Here is a 23,339-nt window from a genome sequence, read left to right on the forward strand (position 1 = left end):
AGCAGACACCAGTCATGTGCCTTCCCAGCTAACAGAGGTTTTCTGGATACCATTGGCCATCCCCCAGTGAAATTACCCGATTGCTGATGTGTTGCCTTGGACAATTTATGTCCTTAGACTGTAACTGTGTAAACAAATAAACCCCCTTTTATAAAAACCAATCCATCTCTGGTGTTTTGTATTCTGGCAGCATTAGCAAACTAGAACAGTGAATATTTCATATGGACTTGAAAAGAGAGTATATTTTGCAGTTGTTATGCCTAATGTTTTATTAGTGTTCATTATTTTAAGTTGGTTGATTTTGCTCACATGCTTTGCACTTTACAGATTTTTTTTTGCACTTCCTTTTCTATTACTGAGAGGGATATCATACTTTTCAACTAAGATGATGGATTTTTCTATTTCTCCTTTTATTTCAGTCATTTTTTGCTATTTTGAAGTTCACTTGTTAGGTGCATGAACTTACAGAATTATTATGTCTTCTTGATGAATTTATCCCTTTGCAATTATAAAATATCCCTTTCTCTCTAGTAATAATCTTTGCCATGCAGTCTGCTTTTTCTGATATTGATATAGCCTTATCCAGCTTTTGTTTTCTTAGTCTTTGAGTGTATATCTCTTTTACCTTTTACCTTCAGCCACTCTGTCTTTATATAAAGTGAATCTTTGTAAACTGCACATATTTTGGTCTTATGTTTTTATCCAGTCTTGTTGAAACTCTGATAATTGCAGTGCTTAGTAAAATTTATATTTATTGTGATTACTGCCATTGGTGGATAAACATCTTGTTTTTTTTTTAAAGAGTTTTCTTTAGTCTAGAGATTACAATATTCACTCAAGTTAGTAATCTGTTATTGCAATCCCTCTAAAGTCTAAAGATAGAGAGATGTCTTAAAAAATTGTACTAAAAGAATGGCTTTATGTACTTGGAGTAAAATGGAATCAAATATATTGGAAACTCACAGTTTTTGAGAAAGCTGTACTAGGAAAATGCCATCAGCTTGGACTAAAAGGGATTGAGCAATTCCTAATGTTTAAAGACCTCTGGGTCCCCAATTTTCTGTGAACATGAAGCAAGGAAAAAAGTTTGTTCAAAGGCATATTTCCAGTGAACTCTAGAGGTTGCCAGGAGGAGGATGGAAAAGAAAGAACATTTTAGAGGGTAGAGCAGAGATCCATGGCTAACAATGAATTGGGTAGCCACTTTCAGGGAACAGAACCAGATTCAAATCAAGGAATGTTTCCCACTTCTACAGTGAGGAACCTGGAAACATCTGTCCAGCAGGATTTCAAACTTGCTATAAATCAGTGAGTGCTATATGTCTTTCATATGTCCTTTTTGAATTGGAATATTTGTTGCAATTATCCTATCCTTGTTTCAACATTGCATGCTGTGTGATTGTTGGGCAACTATATTGTCTTTTTCATTCGTAGGTTTCTGGATCAAGAGTAACTGCATCCTCACCTTTTATATGGACTTCAAACCTGATATTGTGTTTGGATAAAACTTTTGAGGATCCTGGGGTGAGAAGGAGCATATTTTTCACATGGTAGGAACATGAATAATTCTTACCATAATGATGTACTTTGTAGATTGTGTTAGTGACTCCAATTTTTCACTCCTCCCTGTATTCATCCTCTTTGTTACATAAATTTTAAGTATCCTCTCACTCTTATTCTGGGCTTATTCATGTGACTTTCTTTGGCCAATAAATGAGGTTGAAATGACAGTGTGCCACCTCTGAGTTCAGAATTTTAGAGATTTTTGCTTGATCCACTTGCACTGTTTTGTGTCTATCATCACTATGAGAAGGTCATACCCAGGGTAGTTCACTGGTCCCAGCAGAAGGATCAGATTCACATGGTATAGAGCCAACCTGAAGATACACGAATGAGCTAGCCAAACTACAAATGAGTCAGCAAGTCCAGCCAAGATCAGCCATATTGAGCCTAGATTAGAAGAACCCCTCAGATGTGTAAAAAATGTGTGTGTGTTATGGTATATCATTGGGATTTTGTGGTTGATTGCTATGCAGCAATTTTGTGAAAACAGCCAACTGAAATAAGTCTGCTGAGAGTTTAGAATAATCTTTTTAAAAATTCTGAGAAAACTAATCGTAATCCTTAGACATACATAGTATACAACTACCAGGTTTGTACGGTTGGAAAGTACTCCTCTCCTCCAATTTTCTTTTTCTATTGATTTGCTTCTGGACTTAACATTCTACCATTTGTGTTAAGGCACTGGATTTCCTATAATCTTCTATTAAGGAAGAGTAGCATATTAAGCCATTCTTAGCAAATACTGCACATCCATTTATCAGATAACCTGATTGGAAGAAGGGATACACATAGTTGGTATGTCAGGGGAGTCCAGCATGGTGCAGAAAGGTGGTAAGAAGCTAAAAATGAACATTGCTACTTCACGGTTTTATCTTAAGATCTACTCTGTCTTAAGGGGTTAATTTAATGAATCAGATAATCTTATATTTGGAAGGACCATCAGTATCACCTAATCTAATCCCCTTATTTTATATACAATGAACTGAATTCCAGTTACTTATAAAAGCTTGTTAAGAGAGACTACCAAACCCACTGATGCACTTGGAAGTATGTTTGGTCAGTGGTTTGGAGTTGAACCATGTCAGCTTTACCCTCAGTCCTCTAGGATATGGCTGCAACATAAAATTGTATTGTTTGTATTTTCTCTCAGTGAATTTTACTGTTCCATTTCTTTCTTGGACACTTTGCCAGTGTTTTCTTTCTCAATTGTTCAACAGTCTATTTTATCTGCAAGGTGGTAGTGTCTACTTACCAGCTCAGATGAGAAGTAATACTATATTCAGTATGCTTATGGTATGGATTATGAGGGGCTGTGCCTTAACTGTTCACTCAGGTAAGGTATCATAGGAGCAGTTTTCCTTCTGGCATGGATCGCTTGACCTCTACTATTTCTGCTGTCTTTGGCCTAAGATTAGGTTAAGGGTGTTCATTATATTTTTCTAGGTCTTTCCTGAGCTGTCATTTGAATAGTGACAGGAATAATGAAACTTTACAAACTAGGTGGTCTTCCCCCACCCCAACAAATTCTGTTTTTTTTTTTTTTTTTTTTTTTCCTGTTTAAGATGACATTAAGGAAAATCACATCTTACCTTCATTGGTTTCCCAGCCATCAGGTGAGGTACCTTTCCTTGAATAATGCACACATCAGAGCAGTAGGGACCACATTCATGGTTCATTCTTGGTTAAGCTCCATGGGCATTAAGACTGTTCCTCAGTGGCAAATTGACCTGCCTCCCTCTTTTGAAGGTAAGATGATGCAAAAAGATGACATTAAGTGAAAACATTTACTTTCTTGGTTGAGTAGAGAAACGGGCTTAACTGTTCATGACTAGAATAATTATAAGGTAGCAAGCATGCAAAAATTCATGTGGTACTAGAGGGAGTAAGATGTAAAGACAGAAACATTGCTCATATTCCTTCCTCCCCATTGTCATAAATTCTGGGAACAGACCAGCCTAAACCATGTGGTATCACACTCTTGTACCTCATGTTTTTCATGTCCACCTCTTTCCAGATGAAGGAAGGTTTGTCATACAGTTTCAATAAGTTGAACCAGATTGTCCAAAGGCTCCCAGACACATCATTGTCCCATATTATCTTCATAATCTATTTTAATTTGATTTACCAAGCATCTCTTATCCACTGTTTGAGTCTAATACTTGGCTTGTCTAATGTGAGGAATAGTAGCTGTGGCATAATTTAATGGTCATTGAAATTCAATGATGTCACATAGGAAGTATCTTTTTTTTTTTCCACAGTTAGGAAATTTGGTTTTGCTTAGACTCCAATTAGGATATGACTGCCCATTAAAGTACCAACATGCCAGAGAATACAAAGAACAATGTTAAGTTTAAAGAAATAATAAAGAAATAAATTAGACGCTTGTCATTCTTATACTAGCAAGTAAAGTAAACAGCTCACATTTACAGGGCATAATGGAGGAAGTAAAAACATTTGTAGGGACAATATTTAAAGAGAACTTACGTATTTATAGGTTAAAAGACTAAGAAGTATATAAGAAGAGTTACAGGGAACCAAAAACAATAAATGGGCTCCCCATATCAAACCCCACTGTGAAAAGACTTGGGGAGCATAGAGGGTGATGAGTAGCATCAGGAAAACATGGGACAAACAAATATCCACACTGGTCCAGAGCAGAAAAAAGCCACATAGATCATTATTAATCCATAATGAGAAGGAACTTGAAATTGATGTCATTCTCATCATGATTATGATCATGATCATCATCATCCTCATATTGTCACATCAGTTTATTCAATACTTAATGATGAGTCAGGTTCTGTGCTAAGTGACTTGTGTACTAAGTTTACTTAATTATCCAAGGAACTTTTTGAGCTAGGTCCTCTTATGCTGATTTTATAAATGAGGAAACTAGAGAGCTGGTATGTAGAGAAGCTGTTACTAAACTAGATTCTCTTCTGCTTCTAAGATTTTAATCATCATGCTACATGGATTTACCAACTAAATACTATACATACTTTTTCCACTTCAGACTTTGGCTCATCTTTCCTAGCAAATCTTTTTGTTATATTCTGATTTTAGAATTAAATATGTCACCCAAGTATATTTATGTATAGATGCTGATAATGAATTGACCCTTTCTGCCAATTGCACTCAAAACTCTGGTAACCAGAGTTGGTATAAAAAGGCTATTTTACAGAATGCTCTGTTTACAAGACTTAATTCTTTCTGGAAATGCTGCTAGCATAGTCTTTATTAGAATAATTTATAGCTCTTTCCATCCACAAAAGAAACTACTGAGGCCAGCATGTAAAATCAATGCCAAAGGCATCTATTTCTTTGAAGCAATAGAAATGTCATTTAAGAAGAGAATACATTGAAAATCTTCAACACTTTCTATTTACTGGCTCCTGAAGCTGGTAAATTGTTCTGACAGCATTCCAGGTTATCTGGAAAGAAATGGCTTTGGCTTGCATTAAACTATCTTGATGGCAGAATTCATGTTGCATTAGTTATGACACCCTGCCAGACACACCTTTTCTGTATAGAGTGCTATGGCTAGGTTTTTTATCATCATTTTTCTCAAAGGTTTTTTCTTTCTCTGAATAAAAAAAGGAAAATTCTTAGTTTATTTTGTGAGTATGATTGTACTTTGCACATGATCTTGAATATCTCATAGAAATACAGTTTTATTAGAGTAGTTATCTTTGGGTCTTCATGTTGAACCTATAGATGGCTGTCTTATAATGGAGGTCTTCTGGTGTTTCTTCCTTTATTGTGATATTGTGTGTTGCAGTCAAAAAGCATGAAAAAATATTCTTTTTCACAGCAGATTTTCCCTTTTGAGACTTGCCTTCTACTGAAGGTTCAGGGAAAAAAAATCTACTTTGTATTTTGTGAAACTAAAGAAATTATCCTTTTTCACTTTACTTGGACAACTTTTCTCATCTTATCTAGAATTCATCTTGTGGAAATAGATATTGTTGCTTTTCTCTTAGGTAAAATTCACAATATTCTTTATTATTTTGAGGCATAATAAGATCAATATAAAGGGATATGCATATCAGTGGAATTTGAGATCACTATGAGTTTAGATTTGGGTGAAGCTAACTGTAGGCTTCCCAAAGGCAACAGTTGAGTTTGTGCCTTTTAACATCTATGAATCTATAATGTTTTATGCTTTTTATGTGTAGATATATATGCATACGCATTTATATTTTAAATTACAATTTTGATAATTTGGCCTTAGGATCCTTTCTTTTCCGAGATTTTCTTTTTCTCCAGAAGACAGTTCTGCCCACTTGGGCTTTCTGAAAACAGTAAGAATAACTTAGGATAATAATAAATCCCATGGTGCTCTAGTCAAAGTCCTGTTGGGTGCAAGAGACAGAAGCCTACCCTAACTTACTCAAATTAATGAGGGGTTTTGACAAAAGAATACAGAAACCTCACTGAAACAAAGTACATATAGGCATTTCATACAAATTGTGACTGAGGACCATTGTGCCATCATTTACAAAGGCAATTACTCTTCCCATGTTTCTCATTCTTTCTGGACCACTCAGTCTCAGATATCTGCCTCTGTCTTCACTTTGTTTCATCCTCTTTTTCTGAAAAGTCACACCCTCTATTTACATATTTGTCTGCTCCAAAATGGAGAACTCAATTGGAGTCCACTTGGCCTTTTAGCTCAATTACATTCTACCCACTAAGTACAGTTGGGATATCTCTTAATTTAATTATTGAGGCATTATTTTGATTGGGCACTAGTTGAAGAATAGATTGCCTGGACTTGGATCAAGTATCTACCACTGAACCCTAGCATGTGTTTTTCTAGACTGTCTCTTTTGGGATTAAGGCAGGCATGTTTTCAAACTAGGAAAAGTAATAGGAACAAAGTGGTAAATGGTCTTAACAAGGTCGATCTTTTGACAGACCTGGAATCATTCCTATTTAATCTTAGAGTCTTCTGTGTGCAGTAAGAAAAAAATGCCTCATCAAACCTGTTCCAGTTTGCCAATGCTGCCGTTATGCAAAATAGCAGAAACAGATTAACTTAAATAAAGGGGGTTTATTTGTTTATGGGTTTACAGTCCTAAGGCCATAAAAGTGTCCAAACTAAGGAATCAATAAGAGGAGACCTTCATTGAAGAATAGCTGATGGTACCTGAAACACCTCTGTCAGCTGGGAAGGCATGTGATTGGTGTCTGCTGTTCCTTTGCTCCCGGGTTTTATTTCAAAATGGCATTCTCCAAAATGTCTCTGGGCATGTCTCTCTTAGCCTTTTCAGCTCTGTACAGCTAATGTCTTGGGGTCCTCTTTTAGTTTCTCTGCAGCAAACTCTGGGCTAGTTTCAAATCTCCATGGAAACATTCAATCAAGAGGTCAAACCCTAATCAGAAAGATTAATAAGTCTGCCCCCACAAGATTGTATTAAAGAATATGGCTTTTGGAGGGACATAATATATAAACCAGCACATTCCACCTCCTGGACCCCCAAAAGACATGTTCTTTCCAAATGCAAAATACATTCATCCCATCACTATATCCCAAAAACTTAAATCATTTCAGTACCAGGAGGTAAGTACAAAATCTTATCAAAATAAGTTACAGGCACAGTCTGTCCTAAGGTAAAATTCCCCTCTAGCTGTGGACCTGTGAAACTTAGAACAAGTTATTTGCTGCCAATATACAAAACAAGGGACAGTCATAGGATAAACCTTCCCTATGCCATAGGGAGAAATAGAATGGAAAACAGGGTTCACAGACCAAAACAGTTCCTAAAACCTGCAGGGCAAACTTCATTAGATTTCAAAGTCTGAGAATCATTTATAGAATGACGTTTTATCCTTGTTGCTTGAGAGAGCAGTAGTCCAACCCTTTCCAAGGAACTTCGTGGCAGCCCTTTTCTCTCCAAACACTGGGGTGAGTACTCCAACATATCCACTCATTGGGGAGACATTGGTGTGCCACCCAGATTCTGCATCTCTGGGGCTTAGGTGCTTCCCTCTCTGAACAGTGGGGTGGTGGCCAGACTCTCCCCAATCCCCAGGGAATATGTTCCACTCTCTCTGAGGCCTGGGGTGGCAACAGTCTTCTTGGGCATCGAGGCAGAAGGCCTTCCCTCTGCCTCTGGGACAAACTCACCCTTTTCATGTGCATGATCTGCTCTGCTCTCCCTGCCTGAGACCTCTTGCCTCCATACACTCCATGGCTGTGTCTTTGAAGAAAATTTTCCTTCAATTTGTCCCTTCTCTGTCCCCTCCAGTCCAGACTGGCAGTGGTTTTATCTATACAGATATCACAGAAAATTTGTTGGCTTGGCATGCAGCTTACAGGGGTCAAAACCATCAGACAATAGGACTTCCCACAAATTCTTTTTGAATAAACCATCTCCAATCTTGGCTTGTACTGAAATGGCTGGCTGTTTCTAGGTTTTATTAAATCCTCACTTGGGGCTGTAGCCTTTGGGGTTTCACTTTCCGGAAGGTCAGAGTTTTCCAGACCATCAATATCTGGTTTCTTTTTATGTAAGGGTTCATTCTTAGCTCATTTCTTTCTGCTTACATTTTACTATAAGCTGCAAGAAGAAGCCAGGCTACATTTTCAACTTTTAGCTTGGAGATCTCTTCAGCTAAGTATCCCAGTTCGTCACTTTCAAATTCTGCCTTCTATCTGACTCTAGGCTCAATTTCACCAAATTCTCTGCCACTTTAAAATGAGGATCACGTTTCTTCCATTTTGCAATGACATATTCATCATTTCTGTTTAAGGCCTCATCAGAAATATCTTTAGAGTCCATATTTCTACTAACAGGCTCTTTAAAGCAGTCTAGGCCTTTTCTACCAAGCTCCTCACAATGCTTCCAGAATCTTCCCCTTATCCATTGAAAAAGCCATTGCAACATGTTTGGTATTTGCAAACTCAGCAGCACCCCACTTCTCCAGTACCAAAATCTGTTCCAGTTTGCCAATGCTGCAATTATGCAAAATACCAGAAATGGATTGGCTTTTATAAAGGGGGTTTATTTGGTTACAAGTTTACAGTCCTAAGGCCATAAAAGTGTCCAAACTAAGGCATCAATAAGAGGAGACCTTCACTGAACAATGGTCGATGGTGTCCAGAACACCTCTGTCAGCTGGGAGGGCACATGGCTGGCATTTGCTCTTCCTTTTCTCCCAGGTTGCATTCAAAATGGCATTCTCCAAAATGTCTCTGGGCTTCTGTCTCTCTTAGCCTCTTCAGCTTCTGTGCATCTAACCATCTGCGAGTCCTCTCTTAGTTTCTCCAGAGCAAATTCTGGCCTAGCATTTCCAAATGTCTCCAAGCATCTTCAAGTGTCAGCTCCCAAGTGTCTCCTGAAAAGTCTCTCTCAGCTACTGTTGGGGCATTTTGTCCTCTCTTAGCTTCTCTGGAGCAAACTCTGGGCTGTCATCTCAAAGCATCAGCAAGCTTCTCTCCAGAAGTCTCTCTTAGCTGCTCTATGTGTGAGCTCCCTTTAAAGGACTCCAGTAAACTAATCAAGACCTACCCTGAATGGGCGGGATCAAATCTCCATGGAAACATTCAATCAAGAGGTCACACCCTAATCAGAAAGATTGATAAGTCTGCCCCAAGACTGCATTAAAGAATATGGCTTTTGGGGGGGCATAATATATAAATCAGCATAGTATCTTTAATCCAGTTTCACTCATGCACATTATAGGGCCTTTCTGTTTCATCAAAAGCAATTTTCTGGGATCCTCTTTGCATTATTCCCAATCTTATTCTCTTTTTACTTTCTGCCTGGCTCCTGGATCTCAGTTTTTTCTACCATATAGATACCCACGCATGCTGTTAGGGTAGAAACCTAATCTCTTTGCTCTGTTGAATTCTCGACATCTCTCAGGACTATTCCTCTGACTCATTTCTCATGCCTTGGGTAGGTTACCCTGCTTTAACTCAGATTTCTAGATCCAAATTCCAGTATTAGATTATTTGGTGAGTGTGTGGGGATCCTTTCAAGTCCCATTTAAATGTTTAGCTTACTTATGTGACTTTCCAATTTCTGACTAAGAAGAGTAGATGAAAACTTTTTACCAGGAGATGACTTAGTTTCTTATAACTTTGTTTGTTATGTTTAAAAGTAGGAGACATATTTTCCAAAACATGAAAGAAAACTAAATCACCACTTGACAGGTAGGAAGCAAATAAGACTATAATGGGGAAAAAATCTAGCTTAGCAAAATCACCTTGTTGGAAGGGCATTTTAGCCAGTAGGATATCTTTTCAGGCTAAAGATGTCAGTTAATTGCACTTATAAATTCCTCATGTTCAGATTTTTGGCGTTTTATATTGGCTACCTCTGATACTTATATAAGACTCTTGTTTGAGGTAGAGAGAAATCACTCATTTCAAAATGATAATGCAGCCTTCTTGATGATTCACCATTGGTCTTTCCACTCAAGGAGGGTTTAATAATCAAACTGAGACCCTTGAGAGCAACAACAAAGCACTGATACTCTTCCTCTCCTGCCCAAGATCTATGCCCTGGCACAGGATGTTGTGTCACATCCTAATCCCAAAACAGAGCAGTTATTCAGTTTTTACAGCACCCAGAATGAATCGGTTTACCAGCCTTCAAAGTCCGAGTTACGAGCAGAATAGTTGATGGAAGTTTCAGCCTTCAGCCATCCTACACAAAATGACTTAAAATGGATTCAATTTAGGGACTTATGTGAGCAATGATGAGATGTCCTCTGCATTCCTCAGTTTGTCATTTTCTTCCTATGCACAAAGAACTAGGATAGAACAGAGACGGCCGGGCATGAAGAGGAACACAAAGCTAAGTTGCTCTGTTGCCTTTGGCCAGCCATTTGGTCTCTGTGGAGCTCCATTTCCCAGGTAAAAATAGTGTTGAGTGGGATTAACAGTTCCTGGCTTTGGCCTTGGGTGTATTGTGATTATTTGCCAAGTGTGTCACAAGTAATTTGTTACAAATTACTTTTAGAACAGTGACTTCTTAAGTGAATTCAAAGCTGTTCATATAACATTGACCTTTTGTTTGCTTGCATTAAGGTATGCTTTCATGAGTAAAAGAAAACTGTAGAGGCAATGGCTAGTGGGCCAGGAATTGGATAAACTGTTTATATCCTAAGTGTGTGTGTGTTGCTGGCAGTGGGGGAGGGAGGGTAAGACACGATGGTCCAGATGATCACTCCAGTTCTGAAATGCAAAGATTCTAAGGAGAAAAGGAGACACGGGGATAATCAACAACTCTTTCTTTTCTCTGGATAAGCACATTCTTTATTTAAGGGAGAAACAAAAGAAATTGTTTTAAACCCTTCTGAGAATTTGAAAGCACATATCAACTTCTAAAAGAAAGGAATTTATAATCTAGCTTGTCCATTTTCAAGGAAGCAAGGTTGCAGCTCCTTTTTACAACAAGAAAAAAGATGAAAAACGGATAATTTTCTCTTTCATTTGACCTATCATTTTACCTCTATGGGCCTCAGATGCCTCATTTGGTAAAGAGAAGAGTTCAAGGTGAGTTACTCTCTAAAATTTTAGGAGTATAGTATCAGTGCTCCCCAACAGGAATCTGGGACCTTCATATAATTTAGATGTCCAAGTTCATTCTTTTTTGCTGGTGAATCCAAAGCAGATAGTATTTGCTTCACAGAGTCCTACTATTCTACAAATTTGCTTATTTTTCACTATAGAAAAGTGAAAATGATAATAGGAGCAATAGCTTAAAAATATGGTCAGTACCAACCTACATTCATGAAATCTCCTTCAAGTCTTGGGAATTGCAACAAAAATCTGTAAAAAAAAAAGGTGGCTATTAATAAATTGGACTGTGTTACTGAATTGGGATAATATAAGCACCTTACATTATCTTTTTAGGTACAAGTTGAAATCCTGGCTTATTGAATTTAAAAATGTCAGAAATTGCCCTTTTAAAACTGCAAAACATTCAGCTCTTCTGCTTTGCAGGTCACTTGGGACACCATTTATACCTGGATGCTGAGGAGGTTTGTCTAATTGTACTTGGCTTTTCACAAAGACTAGGAGGAATCATTAATTCTAAAAAAGATCAGTTAACATCAACAGCAAGTAGTCAGACTGTCAAGGCACTTGAGAGTGATAGCCAATGTGAGTATTTGCTTTAGCATTTATTTTTATGGGAACATGGTTGTCTCTTGGATAGTCAGTTAAACCTCCCAGGAGGTTGAGGACATGATTTCCTCTGACTTTGTAATTGTTTTTTTGGGAGTCCTTCATTTGGCCTTTGAGGCCCACCATTTATACAGCTGTTTGGAAGGTCGTTATATAAATGATCCAAGGTAACTGGGATCTACCCCATGCTAAAGTTTTCCAGAGAAGGCATTTCCTTTTAGATCCATTTCAATGCTAAAAACTCCCACTTTGAATACTTCTTCTGAATTTATTATCTAATATGATAGATTAAATGGAATTTCTTCTCTTTGTGCTTAGAGAAGATGGTGAGTAGCATTTAATACTCCTTAAGGAATTTGGAGGTTATGACTTAATTATATTTAAAATTCTCAACAAAATTCAACGTAGACTTCTCGAGGAGGACCACCGTGGTCCGAGGGGATGGTGAGTGCCCCAGCCGGGGAGGGTAGCACTGAGGCTGGGGGCCGAAATCTGGGTTTCTCTGAAGGCCGATTCCTCCCTGCCAGGGAAACTGGAGTGCCAGGCCGTCGGGAATTGTATCCTAGGTCGTGACCCGCCTTGTCTCCCCTTCTTCAATGAACCTGCCCGGGGGAGAGAGCTTGCCGTGGACTCAGCTCAGCAGAAAGATGCAGCACCGCTCCTTGCCGACCCTCCGCAGCGATGTTGGCGCCCCCTTGCGCCCGCCTGGTTCAGTTCCCGCAGCCTTCCGCCAAGGGCCCCTGACAGGTCACTGGCCAAACCCGTACCTCAGCAGTGGCGTGTCCGCCAACAACAAGCTCATGCTGTCGAGTAACCAGATCACCACGGTCATCAACATCTCTTTGGAAGTGGTGAACACCCTCTACAAGGACATCCAGTACATGCAGGCGCCTGTGGCAGCCACACCCTGCTCGCTCCTCTACGACTTCTTCAACCCCATCGCCAACCACATTCACAGTGCGGAGAGGAAGTGGCCGGCACACTGCTGCTCTGCGCCTTCTGCCTTGCCTGCCTCCTGAGTTACCAGAAGTAAGCCATGTCGATGCTGGACGCCCACACGTGAACCAAGTCATGCAGGCCCATCATTCGGCCCTACAATGGCTTTTGGGAGCAGTGCCTTCACTATGAGGTCCAGCCGTTTGGCGAGAACGTGGTGCCCATGGTCAACTTCCCCCATGGACGTGATCTCTGACGTCTGTGCGAAGGGGATTGGTTTGATGATTCCGCTGTGAGCGGTCCCAGCCAGCCCATTCACCGGGGTCAGAGGCTCCACTCTGCCGTTGAACCTACACCACCATCTGAACTTGAACATTCTACTTTTGTTGACACAGACGATATCTTTTAGAAGGGCAAGAAAAAAGAGAGGGTTACTGCAGTTTTAATCTTATAAAGAATTAAACTCTTTAAAGAATAAAACTCACTAAATGTGAATGATGAAAATAAGTTTCCTACTCTGTGAGTGGTGGGTCATGGCTGCTGAGACTTGGCCAGGGGAAGAGCAGGCGAGGCAGGCCTGGAGTCCTGCAGCCTTCTCCCAGGTCATCTAACCCAGGAGAGGTCTGCTAGAATCCCGCCTCATTCTCTTAAGTCTAAAGCCAGAGCCTGAGGCATCATGGCACCTCCCAAGCTTCTCACAGTAAGTGCCAACCTACTTGATAAGTGACCTTCAAGCTGTGCTCTGCTGTCCACCATAGTGGCCCAGCTCGGGTTTTCCTCCTTGGACTTACGTTTGAGATAGGTTTCAAAGAAAGCATTCTACTATAAATAATTGAAAATAAATTGTTTGGGATGCTATTTAGATGGCAAGTTCTCAAGGTGGCCTTGGTGAGTCCCCACCAGCCTTTGATGAAAGGTGGCATCAGTCCCCTTTTCCTGGGCCATGCTGGGAGAGCAGGCCTGACACCAGTCCTCAGGGGTTCAGCTCATGCACCTTGACTCAGAAGATCAGAGATGTGGGCAGGACCCAGCTCTGTCACCTCCTCTCCATGTGACCTGGAGCTTCTGGGAGGTTTAGTTTCCTCATCTGTCAAAGCAATGTCAGTCCTTTTCTCACAGGGTTATTGTAAGGATTAAATGATTACTTAGCACAGTGCCTGGCAGGTGGTACATGCTTAGTATAAATGGCGGCTCTTGTTATTAGCCCTGCTGGTCTGGGGTCAGCACAGTCATCCTCATAATGGCATTTCTCCTATCTGTGCACAGCTCTTTATTGTTTACAAAGTGCTCTTCCAAAATATTATCCTGTATGTAAAAAAAAAAAAAAAAATGCTTTAAGATCCTTTCAGTCCCTACTTCCAGGAAGGAGTAGATTCAGAAGTCTTTCTGGAGTTCCCTTTGTGTTTAATCCATGGGCAACCAAAGGGTTGTGAATCCAGGAGCACACTTGCAGCCCCCAACCCCCCTGGCTTGTTTTAAAATCAGTGGCCGTTAGAGTCAGGGCTTGGTCTGTATGGGCACTTGCCAAAGTTACAAAGGAGTGGGGTCCCGTAGTTAGATCCTGGAATCTAGGACTGCCTAAACTCTCCAGGAACCTGGGATCTGGCTTGAGTCCTGCTAGTATAATCTAGATGTTTATAGACAATATATGAGACAAACAAAAGCACAGTTGCTCTGTTGATGCAGCACTATGGGTCTAGAGCCCAGAGGAGGCTGGATGCCCTTTCTCTCCAAACCTACCCCACCCCCACTTCCACAAAGGAGTGCCCAGGGGTGCAATTTGGGAGTTAAAAAGGAATGAAGATCACTGCTCTAAACCGATCCTCTTGCTTTATAGATGGAAAAATAGGCCCAGAGAACATAAGGGCTGGTGTGGCAGAGCCCCACAAAGCCTGTTTGGCAGAAACCCAGATGCAAAATTTATTTTAAATCACTTTTTACATACATACATATGTATGCATACATATATATATATATTTTTAAATTTCTGAATTAACATACCATAATATTAACTTTTTTTGATGTACATTTTATGAGTTTTGACATACAAAGATTTGTGTAATTACTGATTTGTATAAAAACTCAGAACACAGAGAAGTTCCAGAACCCCCAAATATTCCCTCAAGCTTCCCCTTTGTAAGTAAGCCCTCACCCCCAGCCCAATATCTGGTACAAACTGATCCATTCTCCATCCCTATGGATGTGCATTTTCCAGAGTGTCTTGTAAATATAATCATGCATGATGTGACCTCTGGAGATCAGCTTCTTTTACTTGGCACAATGTCTTTGCAATTCATCTCTGTCATTGCTTTTAATAGCTGGGTGGTTCTCCATTGTATAGTTGTACCATGGTTCATTTTACTTTGACCCACTGAAGGTTGTTTGGGTTGTTTCAGTTTTTTGGTGATTTTAAATAAAGCTGGCATAAACATTTGTGTAAAAAAAGTTCAATGTATGCCAGTATTTATTTGCAAAAAAATATGTGGCAGATTATTTCTAAATGGAAATAAGAACCCCAAATTTTTTTTGAGAATGGTAATGGTTGTATTTGAAGCAAGAGTCAAATGTTTTAATCTGTAGTACCTAAATTTGATGTAGCATTAATAGGACTGGATTCATGGGCTTAGAAGGGCCCCATGTGTGGTTCAATGCTCTGCTGTAGCTGTCTTGAAAGTTTGCACTGGGCTGCGTAAATTGCATATCCAAATTAATAATCATAATAAATGGAAAGTTTTCTAATTTGCTGCTCTTTACCCCAGTCTTTTGGACATTTAGGATATCACAGTTTTTCCTTCTTATTTCCTTGTAAATGTCATTAGAATATTTTATTTAAAAAGCACAGATCCTGGAGAGGATATATTTACATTTTTTAAAGTACAGCTAAGAAATTTAAGGACATCTGTTTTCCCCTACCTGATATATAAATTCTGGCTATTGGGACTTTTGAGGTTGTGTCTGGGTCACCAAGTAATACGGTCATCCCTGACTGATAAGAATTATTAAGTTATGAGATGAAGACTTTTTTAGGACAAAGAGGAACACCAGCAGCAAGCTGTCCTTTCCTTTAAGTTTCATCTGCCTCCTCCACCATGGTTGCAGATGGTTACAGTGTTGTATAATTTTCCGAGTTAATTATTTTGTAGATTTATAAAATCTTGAAAGCCTCTTTCTTTGAGTCCAGTTTGACCAAGACTGATTGTCATGGTATAGTATATTAGTTTCCTTGGTGGCCATAACAAATCACCACAAACTTTGTGGCTTAAAACAACAGAAATTTATTATTTCCAGAAGTCTGAAATCAAGATGTCAGCAGATTGTTTCCTTCTGGAGGCTTTGAGTGAGAATCCATTCCATGTCTCTCTCCTAGCTTCTGGTGGCTGCTGACCACCATTTGTGTTCCTTGGCTTGTGGATGGATCACTCCAATCTCTGCCTCTGTCTTCACATGACCTTCTCCCCTATGTCTTTGTGTGTTCTTTTCTTCTATCTGCGTCTTCTCTTATAAGGACATCAGTCATTGGATTTAGGGCCCGTCTGAATAATCCAGGATGGTCTCATCTCAAGATCTTTAACTTAATTACATCTGCAAAGACCTTTTATTTTTCCCCCTAAATTAGGCCACATTCACAGGTTCCAGTTGGATTTATCTTTTTGGGAGCCACCATTCAACCCACTGCAGGTAGTATATACCTTTTGGCCAGTAAAATCCCTTAAACTTTTCAGATCCAAGTAATTTATGTCTTAAGTAATGTTACCCAGTCCCCTAGGGGTTGTGACTATGGTGAGAGATGGATCCTGGGCTCATTGGTGTGTACTGGCATCAACATGAATGAGCTCACAACAGCCCACTGTTAAATTTCCAGGAATTGTGAAAGCTAGTTGTTTTATACAGCCATTATTTAAATTAAATTATATAAACTTACAGCTCAATAAACCATATTAAAAGCAAAAGTAATATATACTCCAAATTAATCACTTCTGAATTATTTTACTGCATTTTACTATTACCTGTGCTCTTGGGATTATTTACACCTGTTGTATCTATATGGTAGAAATACTATATAATGGTTTGCTACTGCACATCTCTTCCCAACTCCTTGTACAGTCACACTGGTAGCCTGAAATCAGCTAATCAGGTGGGGGTATTTATAGCATGGAAATTGACATATGCTACAGCTTAGGGCCTCCCCCTCACCTTAGAGCCAGTTATTACACATTTCCCAGAACACTGCTAGTGCTAGTAAATATAACAGTGTGCACCAGAAACTTCGGAGCAAGAATACAGCACAAGGTACTGTCTGTCTGTGGATACTACATACCTTGAATGTTTACAGTTAGCCATGATTTCAGGGAGCAATTCATTCAATATGCATGATTTACAATGTGATTTACAATTTTTTAACTTACACACAACTTTACCTCTTACTAAACCCACAAGTCAAAAAAAATCCTTTACTGGTCCACATATCCTTACTTTTGTTTTGAAAATATTGTCATTGCACCTCAGATGACAACATACATGTATGTAAGAGGGCAGAGTTGGTAGTTTCTAAACACTCACAAACTTTTCATTTGGACCAGTTCAGAGATTAAATAATATAGATACTCTGTGAAGCTTGGAGTTGGCCAGACTTTTAACTTGCTGCAATCTGATGAAATATTTTAGTTTTATTTACTTCCTTCTTTTTCCTTTGTCATGCACTGGCACCCCAGTCATTAGATGGAGGTGAATTAAATGGCCCCAGAAGTTGTGATTCTGCAGCCAGCAAGATTAGAAGAGAATTGATTGTCTGGAGGTGCCTGCATGGAGTATCAGCTCTTCTATCTTATTCATTTCCATTTTAACTTAAGTGGTATGTGGGAAGCTTGTTGATACCCTTAAAGAGTTTGATCTCTCTGCTTATGTGGCTTCTGAATCAGGGAAGAATACTTAAAATTCATAAAAAGAAAGTCACAAACAAAAGAAAATATGATGGGGAGAAATATACTTCTAAAAATATTTGAAACTATGCCTTTAGACAGTGTCAAACAAAAAACAAATCCAGACTTAGGTAAGGAGAGACTTTATTTGAAAGGACTATTGCAGCAGGGTATGGGGGACTATTGCAACAGGGAAGGAAACTTTTGCAATAGGGACAATACTCCTACTGTAATATCCGTAAATGTCTCAAGGGTCAGGCAGAAAGGGTTTTTCTTTTAAAGGGAGGGGAGAACAATGCTAGAAAGAACCGGGTGTGAGGAGTGGGATGAGCAAGTGACATGATTGGACAACTGAGCAGCAAATGTCTTTCATTGTGGTCAGCTGATTATCAGGAGGGGCCATTAAGGAGGTGGTGTTCTGAGTTCCAACGCTTGCTTATGTTCAAGTGTGGGCCAAAGTTCAGGTGGCTGGGGGAAGGAGAGAAGCCTGACTAAACAGTCAAATCAAGTTAGCATGGGGACAAACTGTTCACCTAATCATTTGTGAGACAAAGAATGGGAATTTGGAGTGTCTGTGTTGGGCCTTGTTTTAGGTCACAAGGTGTTCATTTGTGAATCTTATGTTAGTCATATGAGGAAAGATGTTCCTTGCAGTAAGCCATTTCCAGAACACAAAAGGATGGGAGTGGATTTCTTGACCACTACTGTTTTCTAGGAGCACAGGGCTAGGTAAGTTCAATATAGTAACTAATGCAGTTCTCTCTATATTTGACACCAAACTTCTCTTCTTAACTGTGGTCTCTAGCATTGTGCTCCATATGAGAAGCTTTTTGAGTTTTTATTGTTTTGTTTTATATTCCTCCTTCATTAAAAAAAAAAAAAAAACCAGAACTCCTGGAATTATTTGTTGAGTGGGTGTAAAATTTTTGCATGGGGCTTGTAACTTCTGTTGCTGTCACAAAGAAATTGTGTTTGTCCTCCAACACAAAGTCCTTAATGCTACCTACAAGATGTGGGATATCAGTAAAGCAGTTTTATAATTGGAAAATGCTCTGATTCAGGCTTTGAAATACCCTCACAGTGCTTTGAAATTTGGAGACATTCCTTTCTGAAGCCAGCCCAGAATCAATCTTTCTTTCTTTCTTCCTCTGTTTTTTTCTCTCTCCCTCCTACTAATATTATCATTTTTTAAATATCATGAAGCACTACAGACAAATTATATTCCCTATAATAAGTTATTGTACTCAGATTTCCCATTTTCAATGAACACTGAAACAATATGAATATAAATTAATATTGCTTGATTTGGAAAGCTCTTAGGTATCTTTTTGTGTCATTAGAACTATAATCATGAACCCCTTCTACTTCTTGCACTGTGTGCTAGTTAGTAAAGATTTATTTTTGGTTATTTTAGGCATTTAAAATATACATACACACATACACATTTTTCACATATTCAAAATTAAATTAAATGAGGAAATACTTGGGAGACTGGGTGGTGCTGTTGAGAGAGCAGGGCCTTAGGTCAGACATAAATAGACCTGTGTGTGAATGTCACTCCTCTCACTTACTACCCTGAAGTCCTTGAGCATGCCACTAAAACTCTCTGACCACCTTCCCAAAACTGCAAAATACAGATAAGATGTGCTAATGGGGTTGTTATGAGGATTAAACGGAATGAATATCTAAAAAAACAGACTTGGTACTGAGTATATGTTAGTTTCCTTCTCTATTAAATGCTACCACATGGCAGCAAACTAGACTAAACACTCTAGTGGTCCTACTTTTAAGGAACTTACAATCTATTTGGGAAGTCATATAGACATACATAAGAGTAGTGACATATCAATTTACATTTTCAGTATATTCACCTAGGACTTTGCAAAGTTTTATCACCATTTGAAATTAATCTGGTAATTTGATCCTGGTGCTTACTCACAATTTAACCTTAGGTGTGTCCTTCTATCATCATCCCTTTGACTCGGCACTTGGCCTCTTGGCATCTAAGTTTTACAAATGTAAAAAACTATGCCCCTTCTGGATTAGCATAGTAATAACAGTCATTAATGCAGCTGCAGTGTATCCAAGGAATAGGTCCAGAAGGAATCTTTGTCTTCCAGGTTTGTCTTTCTCTCTCTGTACCTGCTGGTTTGCATCTATCAGTTGCCCAGAACACATCAGTTTCACTCTGTGGTTCCTGCTTTTTCAAAATGACCCAAACACCAAGGCAGCTAAATGAACTTGTTTCCGGCCCTCATCCCTAAGTGAGTTGGGGAGCATCCTCAGCAAGGGCACTCAGAGGGGCTCGAACCAGCACATACGGCAGCCCGGGAATACCGGCCCTCCAAAGGCAGCACAATTAGCTGCTTTGAAGGAGGTCAGATTCGTGCTCTGCCACACTCAAATATCTTTTGTCCTTGGGCGGCCACGGAGCCGTAGGACTGAATGAGGCATTATCGTTGCAGCGCAGACTCTGCAAATAATTTTATGTTGCACTTAATTAAGGTCACCCCGTCGGCCATGGCAATGAGGCCGCCTGCAAATTTCTTTCTGGGCCCTGGCTCTGAAAGAAATTCATTTTCGAGGCATGAAAACTGTGGGTAGCGCCCTCAAAAGGCAACGTGAGGATTTTGTGACATATCTTCTGAGTTGTGAAAAAGGGACTCAATTACCATTTCATGACTTTAAAGAGACCCAGATAAGAGCCATTCTTAGCCCAGTAGGGGAAGAGTGTTCCATTTTTAGCAGGGCAAGTGTAGATTAGAACAATTAATAAAAGGTTAGCACTAGGTGATTTTAGGCAATGGTACAGACCTGCGTAAGAGATTTATAGTTAGTCGCTTCTTCTAGTTTCTGCAAACAGTACCTATTAAGATTAGGCTTTAAAAAGTTTTGGAGAAACAGAGACCCATGTATTCTTAAAATGGGGCACAAAACTGATAACAGCAATTCTGTATAATTTAATAGATGTACAGTGAGTCACATTTGGTGGATAATTTATTTGGTTAGATAAAAGCTAAAAATAGGAAGAAAAAACTATTTCAAACCAATGCACTGTTTTAAAACTTTTAACTTTAAAATAATTACATTTGCACAAGAATTTGCAAAACCAAATGTAGAGATCTCATGTACTCTTCACGCACTTTCCCCCAATGGTATATCTTGCATAACTATAGTACAGTATCACAACCAGGAAGATGACATTGGCACAATCTACAGAGTTTATTCATAGTGTCAGTTTTAAATGCACTCATTTGTGTGTGTGTGTGTGTGTGTGTGTGTGTGTGTGTAGTTCTATGAATTTTATCACATCTGTAGATTTGTGTAAGTGCCACCAGAATTACAATACAGAACTGGTCCTTCACTGCAAGTTTCTCTCCTGCTATCTCTTTATAGTCACATTCACCCTCTCCCACAACTTCCTGTTCCTAATCCCTGACAACCCAGTAATCTGTTCTCCATCTCTGTAGTTTTATTTTAAGAATGTTATATAAATGGAATCATACAGAACTGTTTGAGATTGGCTTTTTTACTAAGCATAATGCCTTTGAGATCCATCCAAATGGTTTTGTGCATTAGCAGTTTGTTTCTTTTTATTGCTGAATAGTATTTCATGGTATGGATGTTCCACAGTTTGTTTAATCTTTCATTTGTTGAAGGACATTTGGATTGCTTCCAGTTTTTGACAATTAAAAAAAGCTGCTATGATCATTTGTGTTCATGTTTTTGGGTGATCCTAAGTTTACATTTTTCTGGGATAAATGCCTGGAGTGTGATTAGTGGATCATATGTTATGTGTATATTCAGTTTTGTTTTTTTTTATTGCCAAACTCTTTTCTAGAGTAGCTGTACCCATTCCCACTGGCTATGTGCAAGTGATCCAGTTTTTCTGCATCATTGCCAGCATTTGGGATCACTATTTTTATTTTAGCCATTCTGACAGGTGTGCAGTGATATTTCATTGTGGTTTTAATTTGCACTTCCCTAATTGTTAATGATATCGAACATCTTTCATGCACTCATTTGCCATCTTTATGTCCTTTTGGTGAAATGTCTTCTCATGCCTTTTGCCCATTTTCTAATTGGATTGGCTTGTTGTTTTTTAATTGTTGCATTTGAGAGTTCTTTTTATACTCTAGATACAAGTCCTTTGTCAAATATGTGGTGTGCAGGTATTTTCATCGAGTCTATAATTTCTTCTTTCAGCCTTTTAACAGTGTGTTTTGCAGAACAAAAGTTTTTAATTTTGATAAAGTCTAATTTTTCCTTTTATGAGTTGTGCTTTTGGTGTCAAGTCTAAAGCCCTTCACCAAATTCTAAGTGATGAGGATGATTTTCTCCTATATTTCTTCTAAAAGCTGATAATTTTATGTATAAAGTGTGAGATATTGGTTGAAGTGTTTTTTTTTTTTTTTTTTCCCTAAGGCTGTCCAATTGCTCCTTATCTTTATTATTGGAAAAGGTTATCTTTCTTTATTGGAATGCTTTTGCACATTTCTTTAAAATCAGTTGGATGTATTTGTATGGGTCTGTTTCTGGGATTTCTGTTGTTCTAAGTTTCTATCCCTACCACCAATACCACCAATAAACAGTTACTATATAACTATAGCTATATTGTAAGGCTTAACATCAAGTAGAGTAATTCTTTCAACTTTATCCTTTTTTTTCCCAAAATTTCTTTAAACCAATTTTAGATTCTTTGATTTTTCCATCTTAATTTTAGAACAAGCTTATCTATGTCTACCCCAAAACCCCAAGCACTAAAAAAAAGTTTTATTTAATTCTATTACAAAAGTTATATATATGACTTTTATAGATAAGCATTAAGAAGATAAGCATTAAGAAAAAGATAAGCATTAAGAAGAAACACTGTAATGGACCCCATAAAAAGGACATCTGAGTGAGCAAAAGGCCTGGGGAATTTCCCTATGAGTCAGCTTAAACTAACATTTCTTGATTGTATCTCATCAACGTAACCAAACATTATCACATTAAATACTCATTAGAACATTGGAAGAAACTATTGTATCTATTTGACAATCTAGGAAGCTAAGACTCAAAAAGGTTAAGTAATTTGTCCAAAGTCATCCGTCTAATAACAGAGTCACAATTCTAAGTACAGTCACACAAGGCCCTTTGTAATTTAGCTGTTGCCTCGTGTGTCATCACCTTCTCAAACTTGCTGTGTTCTCCAGATTTATGCACTAGTTTCTTGACTATGAGACTTTTGATATGAGGTTTCTTCTGCAAAGAATGCCCACTTCCCTTCTGATTGCTTAGGAATTTATTTTTCAAAATGTAGCTCAGATATCACCTCCTCTAAGAAACCTTTACAAACAGCACCCTCCCCCCTCAACCTTACCTTTATTCAGTCTTTCCTAGCTCTATTCACCAATTGTACTTACTAGTGTTATGATTTATTCATATGTCTGTCTCTTCTACATAGGCTTTGAAAGCCAATAAAGGTAGGTTTTATGTTTTATTTATTTGTGTTGCTCCAGGAAAGAGCATAATTCCTAGCTGTTAGTGATTTTATAGATTTATTGATTTAAAAAATGAAGACAGAAATCATTGGCAAAAGTCATAACTCGAATGCATAGAGGGGTCAGGCAGGTAACAGTTATGAAACCTGGGCTGATAATAAGACTGTAGAGTATGATGGGGCCTATTTTGAATGGAGGAACTAATGTCTTTCAGTAGAGACATTCAAATTAAATCTTTGAAAAAACATCATGCGTATTCCAAAAACACCTACAGGCTGAATAGGCATTTGGGTTGCA

General features: G+C 38.7%; 1 protein-coding gene and 1 pseudogene across 1 annotated transcript in view; both read left to right on the plus strand.

Moving 5' to 3' along the window:
- LOC119519959 (formin-like protein 16) overlaps nucleotides 1–23,339 on the plus strand; it is a 286,503-nt gene that overhangs the window by 56,692 nt on the left and 206,472 nt on the right. The gene's annotated exons all lie outside the window — the stretch shown is intronic.
- Nucleotides 923–13,382, plus strand: LOC119520076 (annotated as a pseudogene).

This window comes from Choloepus didactylus, chromosome 24, assembly GCF_015220235.1.
Source record: "Choloepus didactylus isolate mChoDid1 chromosome 24, mChoDid1.pri, whole genome shotgun sequence".
Lineage (NCBI taxonomy): Eukaryota > Metazoa > Chordata > Mammalia > Pilosa > Megalonychidae > Choloepus > Choloepus didactylus.